At 41.7% G+C, this 12,537-nt stretch overlaps 1 protein-coding gene across 2 annotated transcripts in view; it reads left to right on the forward strand.

Moving 5' to 3' along the window:
* Positions 1-1,309: 1,309 nt before the first annotated feature.
* sphkap (SPHK1 interactor, AKAP domain containing) overlaps positions 1,310-12,537 on the forward strand; it is a 123,562-nt gene continuing 112,334 nt past the window's right edge. For both annotated transcript variants that reach the window (XM_076892247.1, XM_076892249.1), the window contains exon 1: positions 1,310-1,463. The gene's annotated coding sequence lies outside the window, so the exon portion shown is untranslated. The remainder of the gene's footprint in view (positions 1,464-12,537) is intronic.

Raw genomic sequence — 12,537 nt, forward strand, 5'->3', positions numbered from 1 at the left:
AAAAGACGGATGCAGCCAATGTGACTATAGTAGACTAGATACTAGAATATTAACCATGAAAACTGGAAAATGCAGTTACATTAATCACACAGCAAGACATATTATTTGCATTGCAGAATCTGCGAAAGCAACCAAAGCCACAGGCAAAGCTGACCCAGCCATTTTAGTGACTTAGTTTAGCTGAAGGCTAGCAAACAGCTAGCAGCCTATTCAAAACCCACCTGTCATTCAAACTGACTTCACATGCACCACTTTAAGGTCTAATACAGTTGGAGTTATTAAAAAATTAGTCATGCTGCAAATCGTGTCATTTTGGGCCTTTTAACATATGTGTAGCAGTCCCCCAGACCAAGGAAGGAATAGAGAGAACCTCGACGGGTGCAGTGTTTTTACTTCCATTCAGAATCTAACAGTGCTGAGGTGCACCATAAAAACTAAACAGAAAAAACAAAACACATCTTCTTAGATGCTTATTATTAATACAAACTCAAATATAAATCAACGAAATATCAACTTAGCAATTAAAACATGTACCTCGCGCCACCTTCTAAGGGCTGCAATGTGTTAATTCAGTCACAGTCTGGTATCACGCCGCTTTACCCTTCATTAAGAGCTGCATTCTGGCACACATGCACCACAAGTCCTCGAATTTCCGGTCTTAGCTGGAAGTGCAGCTTGTCGGTGACTAAGCGCCAGAGCCCTCTACTGGACAGTACAAGTAATTATATAGGCTTATAGCAATAAACAAAAACAGATGTTTACAATATGAGTCTAATAGAGAATAACTTTTGGAGCAGGCCTCAAGTGGCCGTTTTCAGCACTGCAGTTTGCTCAGCCTTGCATGCTGTGATTCTGTTACTGCTCATCTAATTTAACGTGAAATAATCATCAGCCCTCGCCTCCCACACTGTTCAGTCACAGGAGAGTGTGATCAATACATGTGGACATGAGTGGGCATGCAGTTGCAGCTTGAAAAAGTGTAATAGTATGATTATTAATAAGTGAGCACTTGCATGCAGATGATGTGGTGATGACACTGTAGACTACCACTGTGGCTTAATCTGTATCACTGCAACTTAATAGTTTCACAATGCCAGACTGTGGAGTTTACAAGGACCCTCGACAAAACCATAAGAAAACAGGCCATCGACACATATAATCTCATTTGAACCCCTGCTTTGTGCTTCCAACTCTCCAGTGAGCATTTGCTGCCTAGCACCCACTCTACTCAGCAGGGATTAGGCACACTAAGACACACTTGAGCTCACATACACACAAACATACTACACTAACGAAATACCCTCTACCTGAGCCTCAACAAGAGGTTGTAGCGATACACACAGCATGAGCGTGGGGACCTTTTTAAAAAAAAAAAAAAGTAACACAAAGGAAGAGAGAGAGAGAGCGAGAGAGCAGTCTAACCTCTCTGTACAAAGGAGATCTGATCGACCCTCATGAGTGTGGTGAGTGCATTTGGCCATATTCTAACAGTACCTGTTGTTGTTTGATGTTCCTCCACTGAGGATTCCAGCATTTGTGCGGCTGTGCTGTGGGTGTATGCGCCTGCTTGTATGTTTGTGTGTGTATATATCAAAGCTTTGTGAACAATGCAGCAATCATTTGTTTTTTCCTTGCAGTAGTGACTCCCTGTGCCTCGCCGGTTAAATTGGAAACATTCAGGCAAACATGGTTGGTTTTTATTCACATCCCTGTGTAGACTAGCATGCGTTACACTGAACCTCATGGTTGTAGACAGTCACATGCATTGCTCAGTGCGCAGCATGCGAAACATAACAGAGGTTTAACACTGCACACTTAACCTGCTACTGTGTATCTCACTGACTCAGCAGTTATTTGTATTTTGGGCTCTTGGCTTTTTAATGCCCGGTGGTGCAGGGGAGAAACCCAGCCCTCATGGCATTCGTATTCATATTTAAATTTATTTGTCTCTGCTGTGTGTTTTGCCATTAGCTGTCAGTTTTACATAAAGTAGTTAAGTCACTGTTACAGTGCAGGCCTTGCATGTTTTTGACAGCTACACACTTTTTGGTCTTAAGGCTTTGTGACAAGGTTATTCGGTGACGTGTACCGAATCCCTGTCACAATACCAGAAATGTAGTACCAGTGGACCAGTTACGTGATTCTTGATACCCAATTTGATTCGATATGCAGGATACTTCCAAAGCAGACACGGCTTTAGCAGCGTTTTCACAGCACCTGCACTAATCGCCGTCTTCCACCTGTAGTTTTTCCTCTTATTATTGTTCTTGTATTTCTCATCGTTTTCTTCTTGTTCTTTTTTTTCATGTTCTTATTCTTCATCTTGTGCCTTTTCCTCTTCCTCACCTTCTTCTTCCCAACTTTTTTGCTCTTCTTGTTGTTTTTTGTCTGAAGACTTCCCACCTCATTAGCTATGCTATGGACCAAACAAAAACAAGTACTCAGTATTTTGGTGTCGAATCTGTCTGGTGACATCTCCACAAGTAACCTTTAGGATTCCTACACAACAGTGTAGTCTGTCATTTGTTTTGTGATGCAGTTTTGAAACTAGATTGTGTGTCTGAAAAAAATGATACAAGCGCGTTCCTGCTTCCGGAGCCTGTCCAGGTGATTGCACCCAATGTGACCGCCTCCCCAGTGTTAACAGTAGGTACGGTGTTATGCAGAGGAGAGTACCAAGTTAAGTACATGCTGACTCTGAGCTTGCTGTGCAGGCGAGCAGTCACTCATGCTGAAGATTCACTCTCCTTCTCACCTCACGTCGCCGTGATAAATGTGCGCATGTTGCAACTTGTGTGGCAGAAATCAAAAGATGGATTAGTGCTTCTACTGACTACACAGGAAGTATGTGCATTTTTTTAAAGAAGACGTTTGATTTGGCACATTAAAGACTGAAATGCCTGTCACTATAGCTCACAATTACATGTTTATATTATTGTTTTACAGAACAGACCTTTTTCTCTTTGCGGTCACAAGCCTAAAGTTTTCACTGGGATACTGGTTACAGTGCAGATTGTTGGTCATTAGCTTTTACTTTCTGTGTTTGAGCCCAAGTGGCAGGCTGTAGGGAATGTTTTCGCAGACATCGCACTGTTTGCAGTGTTAGAGTCTGCTTGGATTTACACAAGAAAACAAGCAGATTGAGGCCAAGTGCAGACTTTGGGGAAAGTTTTCTTTTTTTTCCATCTTTCACATTTGGTTTTTGTCACATGACATGTTGTTGTGGTGCCCTTCGCAGCTCCCTGCAGGCTATGAGTGTCAAAAATTTGATTACATAATAAATGTGCCCCAATTTCAAGCAACATATATAATAGAAAATTAGAAGCAGTTTTTGAAACTTTTCCACTTTTAGTCTCAGAAGAAAATTAGATTGTGGTAATAAAGAAATATTGAGCTTACATTATGAACCACATTGTAATTCAAACATTGTTAGAAACTGCAAAGATTTCATGTTTAATAAATGTAAGTATCATATACCAGACAAACAGTAAGCACTGCAATCTTTTGAGCACAGGATGGATTATGCTCTTTGCTCTTTTCAGGGACTTTCACAGCATACATGTGTGACCTGTAAGGAGGCTGGATTGAGTGTTTGTATGGCTGATGACTGCGGTAACTGTTTAACACAAAGAGGTATTATGAAGGATCTACCTGGATTAGTGTAAGGCGGTTTAGCTGGCTTCCTGCAGCTTCAAAGGTAGAACTGCAGATACGGTCTCTTCTATTTCCTTTTTTACTTACGAAAATATTTTATGAGTTATGGAAAAAAAGATCTTCTGGGGGGCTTTTTTTAGTCAAAGAAGCTGCTCTCTTTCATCTCTGGCATCAGTATATATGATCCAGTGAATGTAGCTTCAAAGAACAAGTCTATTTCAAAACGAGCTTCAAGACAATGACTTTAAAGGTTACAACATTTTGCAGTATTTTAAAAATCTGAATATTTTTACTGTTCTTGTTGGGGAAACAATGCGTGGAAGTGATGAATTATAGTAATGTGCAAAAGTCTTGAGCCACGACTTCATTTCTTTACACATTTCTATGGAAAAGAGAAACTGGTGGAGTGATTTATTGAAATATGTAAGGGATAAACAGAGTTTGTACAATTCTAATGAGCTTGAAAGTCAATATTTGGTATGACAATCTTTGTTCTTTGGCTCTGGGGAGGCCAATCCATGACTGATTGTGTTCCATCGTATGGTTTTCTATCCAGGTATGCTTTTACTGCATTTCCAGTGTTGTGCTGAAAAATGAAGCTGTTCCCAATCAGATACTTTCCAGATATTATTGTTTGGTGGCTGAAAATCTGATGTTCATAATTTGGACCGGTTTTCATATCTTTGTTTGTAATTCCATCAACTAGCGAACCCCTTTGTTCTGTAAGTCTTCTATTGCTGATAAACGGAACTGTCCAATGATTGTGTGATTTGTATAAAGTATTTTATATGCCAAATAGATGTTGGCACTCATAGTGCCTTAGGGACAACTGTATTTTCCGCACTATAAGGCGCACTTAAAATCCTTTAATTTTCTCAACAATCGACAGTGCACCTTATAATCCTCTGCGGTTTATGTATGAATTCTGGTTGTGCTTACTGACCTCAAACCGATTTTATGTGGTACACGCTGCTCAAAAATCTGTCCAAAAATATTTTAGTACGACTTTGGTGAGCTATGAAGCCGCACCGGTTGATGGATTGTCGGAGCACTACAGCTACCGTAGTCAGGAGCCTCGCGGAGTAATCTGGGTCCAAGCTTAGCTTCAGGTCCCAAAGTCAAATGAGCACTGCGGCAACACTGAGAGTTAAAAATTGTCTAAATTCTTCCATCTTTAATAAAATGATCAGCTTTGCTGCTTTACCAGGTGTAACAAATAAGTTTAACATCCAGGCATCCATGAAAACAGAATGTATTAAATTTAACAGAGTTAGCAGGACGTTAGCTCGCTAGTTTCCACCTAAACATGATATAGCATGTTCTGACTGAGAGATTTCTGAACAAATTAAAACGTACAGCTCTGCTATCACTTCCAACATAAATGAAGGCAGAAAACTAAACAGCAGTGACGTTTGTAGGGTTACTGAAGTTGAACTAGCTGGTATATAATGATGTGCTACGTGAGCGCTAGTGACACAGCTATGTTAGCATAACATAAACACAGTAAAGCTGGAGGATGAACGCCAACTTTTTTCCACTCAATAAAACTTAACATGACGGTTCCTTATGGTTAAGGATAAATCCAATCGCTTGGCAGGATGCTGTAAAGGGACCAAACTTCAGTCAGGAGAACAACTGAGACAACCCATCCACAATATGAGGTTAGTCATTAATATACTGCAACAATACAGTAATGGAGCAGCGAGAGAATTCAACATTAATGAATCAATGGTACAGAAGTGGAGGAAGCAAGAAGAATGAAAGTTTGACTTATCTGACTGTTTTGTTTCTTAATGAACCTTATGATCTGGTGTGCCTTATGTATGAAAACAGACCCATACATTAAGAGTGCAGCTTATAATCCAGTGCACCTTATAGTCCGAAAAATATGGTATTTATGTCAAGATAGGTCCCTAAGTAGGAGGAGATAACTTCCAAAATGGTGGTACTAAGACTGGACTGAAAATCTATGAAAAGCAGCCAGTGTCCAAAGAAAAAGGTGAAAGACCTCCAGAAAGCCTGGAGAATTACTGTATTGTCGGTGTCCTGGAAGCGAAATAGAAATGAGGGGTCGCTGAAGAGTTTTGTACATAATATAAATATGTAAGGAAAGGAAAAGAAATTCCAAGGAAAAAGAAGGAAATAATTGTGACCTTTAATCAACGGCCTCTGCTCCCCATAACACATCAAAGCCACGGCAAAATAAAGTGGGAAAGAGTTTTCTTTAATTGTGACTTCGAAAGGCCAAAGGTGCCACTTGTTCACTTCAGATTGCCAATATTGTCCCTGTGATCTTTACCCAAGCGGGAGCTGCTTAATTTGCTGCCTCAGTGCTGCTATAGCAAAACTTGAGTGAGCACACAAACACAGAAACACAGACGCACTTGAAATCTGACACGGCAGAGGAATATCACGGCTCAAACTGACTCTTAAATGTGCACAGTCACACATAAACACACTCATGTAAAAAAATTAAATAAAATCTACCCACATAATGACCATATCAGTTTGAAAAGTTACTCCTCCATTTGCTTTGCAATTCTTTTTTTTTTAGGACACAGGCTTTCACAAAGATCGTACATGAATTATAGAAATTTTTATTGATCTCAAATCTATAAAGTAACCATTGCAATAATTTCAGCTGAGTACGTGTTGCTGTATTGTTAAAGTGCTACCCTGTGGTGTCGAATGTGGGCTGTTTTTCAGACAACATGAGGAGCTTTCCCTCGGGGCTCGAGCAAGTTAATGTGTCTGTCGGTGAAGCTGTCACTGTCACGGCACATCTATAAATCTACAGTTTGCGCTGTCACACTGTATCTGTCTGTTTCTTCATCTCTGGCTGCCAAAAAGCTGAAGAGAGAATGGACTGCTTATTTCCACTGAAAGGCAAAATTGATCTGATTTGAGGGGGAGAAAAAAAGACCTTTACTCACTGACTGAACCCCAAGAAAAACTCATCAGTGATCAGCAAAAGCAAATATTTCGAAGGCTTTTTCATTTCCATGAAATCTCTCTCCATGACTCATAATTCTAATACTGGCAACCTATCCAGATTGTGCTCCACCTTTCACCCTATGACAGCTGGGATTGGCTCGAGCCCAGCTGCAACTCTAAGACAGCTAAGTGGTTTAGATGGTTCGACTGAATTCTCCATCTTTGTTTTTGCTAGTATGCGCGGGCCTAATATGCAAATGGATCTGCACTAACCGCTCCAGCACTCAGGTGCAGCAGATACTGCAAGACTAGTCTTGTAGTTGCAATAATTCGGTTAATTAATTCAATACATTTTTTTTCTATTTACTATTTTTCACATTTCAAAATTTGCAAATAGCAGATTTAATTTGTTGTGTTTTTTATTTGACTGATTGTAGTTTAGTAAATCTGCAAATGGATCAAGTTGTGGGATGTCATAAATGACTAAACCTCTAATGAAAAGGAAAACATCAAGTGATCACAATCCATGTCTGCATGCTAAAGACGAGAAGTCTCCAGCATCACTGGGGGAGCAAATTTCAATGGCTGACTGGCCCGAGCAGCTGTTGATTCGGGTGTTTCCCGTCATTGCCGAGAGGTTTTCTGGACGAGAATTTGGAGCAAAGTGTTGCCTTATTTATTTGCAGTTTTGGCGTCTGAAACTGATGAAGAAAAACATTCTACAGATATAATTTTGAGATGTTTGCAGACAGGGAAGTTGGGATAACAAATACTGGAAACACTAAAAAGTTCTTCCACTTCTTGATTGCATCATTGCTGTTGTTTGTGTGCAGAAATTCTCAGTCTGCATTTCTGGCCAGCTTTTGGCGCGCTGCATCACATACGGCCAGATAGAAACAGAGCAGTTAACAGGGTGGCTGATATTATATACTGATGACTAATAAATGATTCAACCACAGCACATTTGATTGATCTGGAACAGCAATGAAGGAAAATGTGTAATCTACTTAATTGTTCCCAGTGTTTCACAGATCCCTGCTTTGCTATCTGACTGCTCTCCCTTTTCTTCCTTTCGGAGACGAGTTGTTTTTGTAGTCTTCACAGGAAGGACTAATGTGCAAGTAGCTTAATGAACACCCAATTATAGGGTTGGGAAATTACTGAGTAGACCAACATTGTGCTACTGTGCAGGGTAATATAATGTCCCTTGCAGATCTGTGAAACAATGAGTTAATAATACTTAGAAAACAATGGCAAACGCATCACCAGTCCACCCTCTCCGGCCAATTTCTGCTCCCCGCTGCAGCACTCTCATATTGTTCTCGACAATGAAGGATAATGAAAACCGAGTACAACAACAGAGGACTCTTTATCTCTGTCCCACTTTGTCTCACTGTTTTTGTATCACTCGCTGATGCTCTCCTTTGATTCCTCCTTCTGGTTACTTGTATCCGTTCCTTTCTCTCCCTCACAAACACATCTGGTCAGGAGAGGAATGCAGGCTATTAAATTATTCAAAGTCCTGGCAGAAAGTATCACTGTCGGTGAACTCGAATGAGTCTCGGTTCAGAAGTGTTTATTTATGGACGGAACGAGAACAAAAGCCACAGCTCTGATCATTTCCTGCCTGTCCTCACGCTGCGAATGAAACAATGTGAGCAGTTTTATTGGTGAGGACAAACTGGGGAGGACTAAGGTCATTTTTTGGAAGGGGTTCTTCCTTCTTTCATGCTTTCCTTTTCAAAGTGTCATTGTTTGGAGTGAACTTAAGCTTTACCCTCCAGAAACAGTTGGATCACCTTTCCTGGATCCAACCTTATTCCAGCCACTAGCTTATCAGACAGAATTAAGCCCTACGCAAAAATTCTCTGATAATTCCTTTTGGGCGGCCATTGATTAATTCAATGAAGAATTATTTATACGCAGCGTTGGGGGGTGACATCTAAAGGAGTTCATTAAATTACCAAACAACCCTACTCTGATTCAGGAGTGCACCTTAATTTCATCATCTGATTCCCTCGGGCTAATTGTGAGTAAATCGACTTTACTCTGCAACTTTACTGTGCCCCTTCCATCTGTTATTATCTGTTTGTGTTCAGTGATAGAAAAATGCCAAAGCAGCTGAGATAAACAACATACCAAATACTAAAAAATTTATGCCTGAAGGGACTTTTACTACCACGAGATGAACACCCACACACTCCACATATGTTTCAGAACAATATCTGACAGCAAATCAATTTTTCTTTTTTTTTAAAATAACGTTTTTGATTGATTCCAGCATCTCCTTGTTATATCCAGTTATTGAGTGGAAGAGTCATGAAGAGTCCCTGATGAGAGAATCTGCTGAAATGGATAATAAAACCCACCAGCATCAGTAAAACAAAACCTAAAACTTGAAAACTTGAAGTTGCTCTTAACCTCACTGCAGTTATTTTTCCTTTGGATTTGGAACTTAACCCAGTAGATCATCTGAAGGTGAATGCAGTATCCTGGGAAAGTATGAGGAAAAGAACAGGGTGCATTCGAAGGTGAAATGGTTCGCCACAAAGCCAGCCATGTTTGTAGCTGCTGTGGATTTTCAGTGTGTGAATATTTCAACCTCCTGGAGGGTCAGTGTACAGAGGGGACTGTGCAGGATGCTGTCAAGGCAGGATTGAGGATCTACCAGTATGAGCATTAGTTAGACAGCTGACATTCTCCAGGGTGCAGCTGACTGAACAGGCAGGAATAAACAAAATACCAGCCTGGGCATGTTAATGAGAGATGAGCGCTAATTGTGTTCAGATCTACACAGTATGACATGGAAGCTGGATGTGTGAGATACATCCTGTCAGATCTCCTGTGTCCAGGGCACGTTTAGTTAAATCAGGTCTTAATTAAATGATGTATGAATATTTCATTAGGAAATTATTTAAAATATCCTTTACTGGTAATGGCATATTCCCAAAAAAGGCTCTGTGTGAATCATAGCAGGAAATATATATAAAATTCCCCTCTTGCCCCTGCAGGCAGTCTATCCTTCAAGCTCGGGTCCTCTACCAGAGGCCTGGGAGCTTGAGGGTCCTGCGCAGTATCTTAGCTGTTCCCAAGACTGCGCTCTTCTGGACAGAGATCTCCGATGTTGTTCCTGGGATCTCCTGGAGCCACTTGCCTAGCTCTCATCGCACCTAGTGCTCCGATTACCACTGGGACCACTGTTACTTTCACCCTCCCCAGCTTCTCTGAGCCCTTGGTACTTCTCAAGCTTCTTGTGTTCCTTCTTCCTGATGTTGCTGTCATTCGGAACCGCTACATCGATCACTACAGCCGTCTTCTTCTGTTTGTCTACCACCACTATGTCCAGTTGGTTAGCCACCATCATTTCCACCCGTCTGTATCTGCAAGTGCCACAGGACCTTAGCTCGGTCACTCTCCACCACCCTTGGGGGCATCTTCCATTTTGACTTTGCGACTTCCAGGCTGTATTCGGCACAGATGTTTCTGTACACTATGCCGGCCACTTAGTTATGATGTTCCATGTATGCCCAGCCTGCTAGCATCTTGCACCCTGCTGTTATGTGCTAGATTGTTTTTAATTTTGAAAATCATGTGCTACACTAGCATCAGGGTTTGAATTTCGTCACAAGGCAGTGCGCCCAGGGATCTACAGACCAGGGTTCTTTCTTTGAAGGGTGGCATCTTTTGGTGGGCATACTGGAGTGTAATGATTAAACTGTATGTGTAAGATAGTTTTAGCTATTTAGCTTGGCATGCTAACTAGCTCATTACTAGCCCATAATGCTTTTGTATTAGCTGCAGATGAAAGATAAAATGCTCTCTTCATTTGCATTAGGATTTCACACCTGGACAGAAACTGATTTTGGATATTTTTAGAGATCAGGGTAATGCTAGCAGTTAGAGACAGCTGTTTAATGGGGAAGCTTTCATGCCAGGATGATAGTCTAAGACAATGACACATACTTAAAGCCTCTTGTAACAGTAAAACTGTTCATAGTGAGCATAAAAGCTTTTATAAAGCTTGTATAATTGTATAAAAATTGTTTATATGAATATGAATATGAAAATGGGCTCTAGGCCTGTGGAACTGAAGCCTTAGGAACAGTTATCATTTGACACTGATAAATCAGTTCAGTCACATAGGAAACCTGCTTTTGTCCATTTGCCTGATATCAAGGATTACCAATAATTTTGATACAACTGCATTATTATTGCAAATTCATATGACTCCTTTGAAGTTCAAAGGATGTACCAGTAGTGACGGGAAAGTCTAAAAGTGCATAAAAGCTGTGGGCAGTATTCACAGGACTTTCTCATCTGTTAGTGATGCACTGAATGCTTATGTTGTGTAAGTCAAGGACGAATCTGTATTTTCAGAATTACTGGAAATGCAGATTTTGAAGAGGTCCGACAACACAGTACATCTTAGAAATGTAGTCAGTATATAGCTGCTGTTTGTGCTCGTGCATAAGCAGTGGTGATTCACGTGGGTCATCGCTCCTGTCCCTTTGTTCCCCTCTGACTTTATATCAGGTCTCAGGAGGTGACAGAAAGCATGTTGACAAGTTTGTGTGTCAGAGAGAGGGGGAGAAAAGGATGGAGGGATAGAAAGTATGGGGTAGAGGGGAGGGGAAAAGGAAAGAGGATGTTGGGGGGAGAGGGCAATAAAAGCGGTGAATAAGAAGGAGAAATGAAGTCTGAAAGTGTCAGAGGAAGCAGCAGAGAGATGCATAAAGAAACAGGAGCAGAGATCAGGTGGAGGAGGAGAGCTGTCTGTCGTAATCCTGTTAGAGAGAGAGAGATCAGGTTGGCAGTTTGTTGCTGTCACTCTGAAGAGATTTTTTTCTTCGCTGTTTAAAACATTTCCAGCTCGCCACATAATTCCTTTAATTGATTCCATTTGCTGTTGGCCTGTTCTGTATGAGCAACTGCTCTCTATAGAGGAGCTGGACATATGGACGTGGAAATGTTGAGTTGCTGTTTTCAGAAGGTCACACGTCCCCTAAATGATGCCAGAAAGGGTGGAGGGATCGTGTTGTTACGATCATTCGAAAATTTCACAGGTGACTGAATTAAAATCCTCAGAGCCAGTCAATTCTGCCTGGTAGGACCCAGTTTTACATTTAGAAGTGCCTTAATATTTTGCAACATAGATACAACAGTGCTGGAAGCATTCCTGAATTTCCCATTCCCAAATGTACATGAGCACAGTGAACTCATTGTCTAATTCAAGAAACCAGCTTTAGATGAATTGCGTTTGACCGTGTCCCACACGACCTCATCTGGCACTCCCTGCGATCACATGGAGTTCCTGAAGCCTACGTCAACTGGACAAAGCTCCTCTACCGACAAGTCACCAGCGTGGTCAGAAGCCCAGTGGGAACATCGCCGCCCTTTAACATCAATGTGGGCGTCCACCAAGGCTCGGCACTCTCCCCGCTGCTCTTCATCCTTTGCATGGACACTGCGACGGCGGATCTCCAGTCACCCCATCCCTGGACACTTCTCTACGCCGACGATGTCTTCCTGGCCGATGAATCGCGAATAGAACTGCAATACCAAACGCAGCAGTGGAAGACTCGCCTAGCTGACTTCGGCCTGAGGCTCAACACCAACAAGACCGAATACTTAGAGGCTGGCCCCCAGACCGACGGCACGATCAGCGTCGATGGAGAAGATCTGGCGAAAGTACCTCATTTCAAATACCTCGGATCGATGATCAGCAATGACGGCGATATCCTACTAGATGTACGAGCCAGGATCAACGCAGCGTGGATGAAATGGCGCCAAGTCACCGGCGTCCTGTGTGACCGAAGAATGCCCAATCGCCTCAAGTCAAAGATCTACAAGAGTGTAGTGCGCCCCATCGCCCTCTATGGATCCGAGTGCTGGCCAGCCACCGCAAAGCACGAACAAGCCCTTCACACGATGGAAATGCGGATGCTGCGA

The sequence above is a fragment of the Maylandia zebra genome, linkage group LG14 (assembly GCF_041146795.1).
Source record: "Maylandia zebra isolate NMK-2024a linkage group LG14, Mzebra_GT3a, whole genome shotgun sequence".
Taxonomy (NCBI): domain Eukaryota; kingdom Metazoa; phylum Chordata; class Actinopteri; order Cichliformes; family Cichlidae; genus Maylandia; species Maylandia zebra.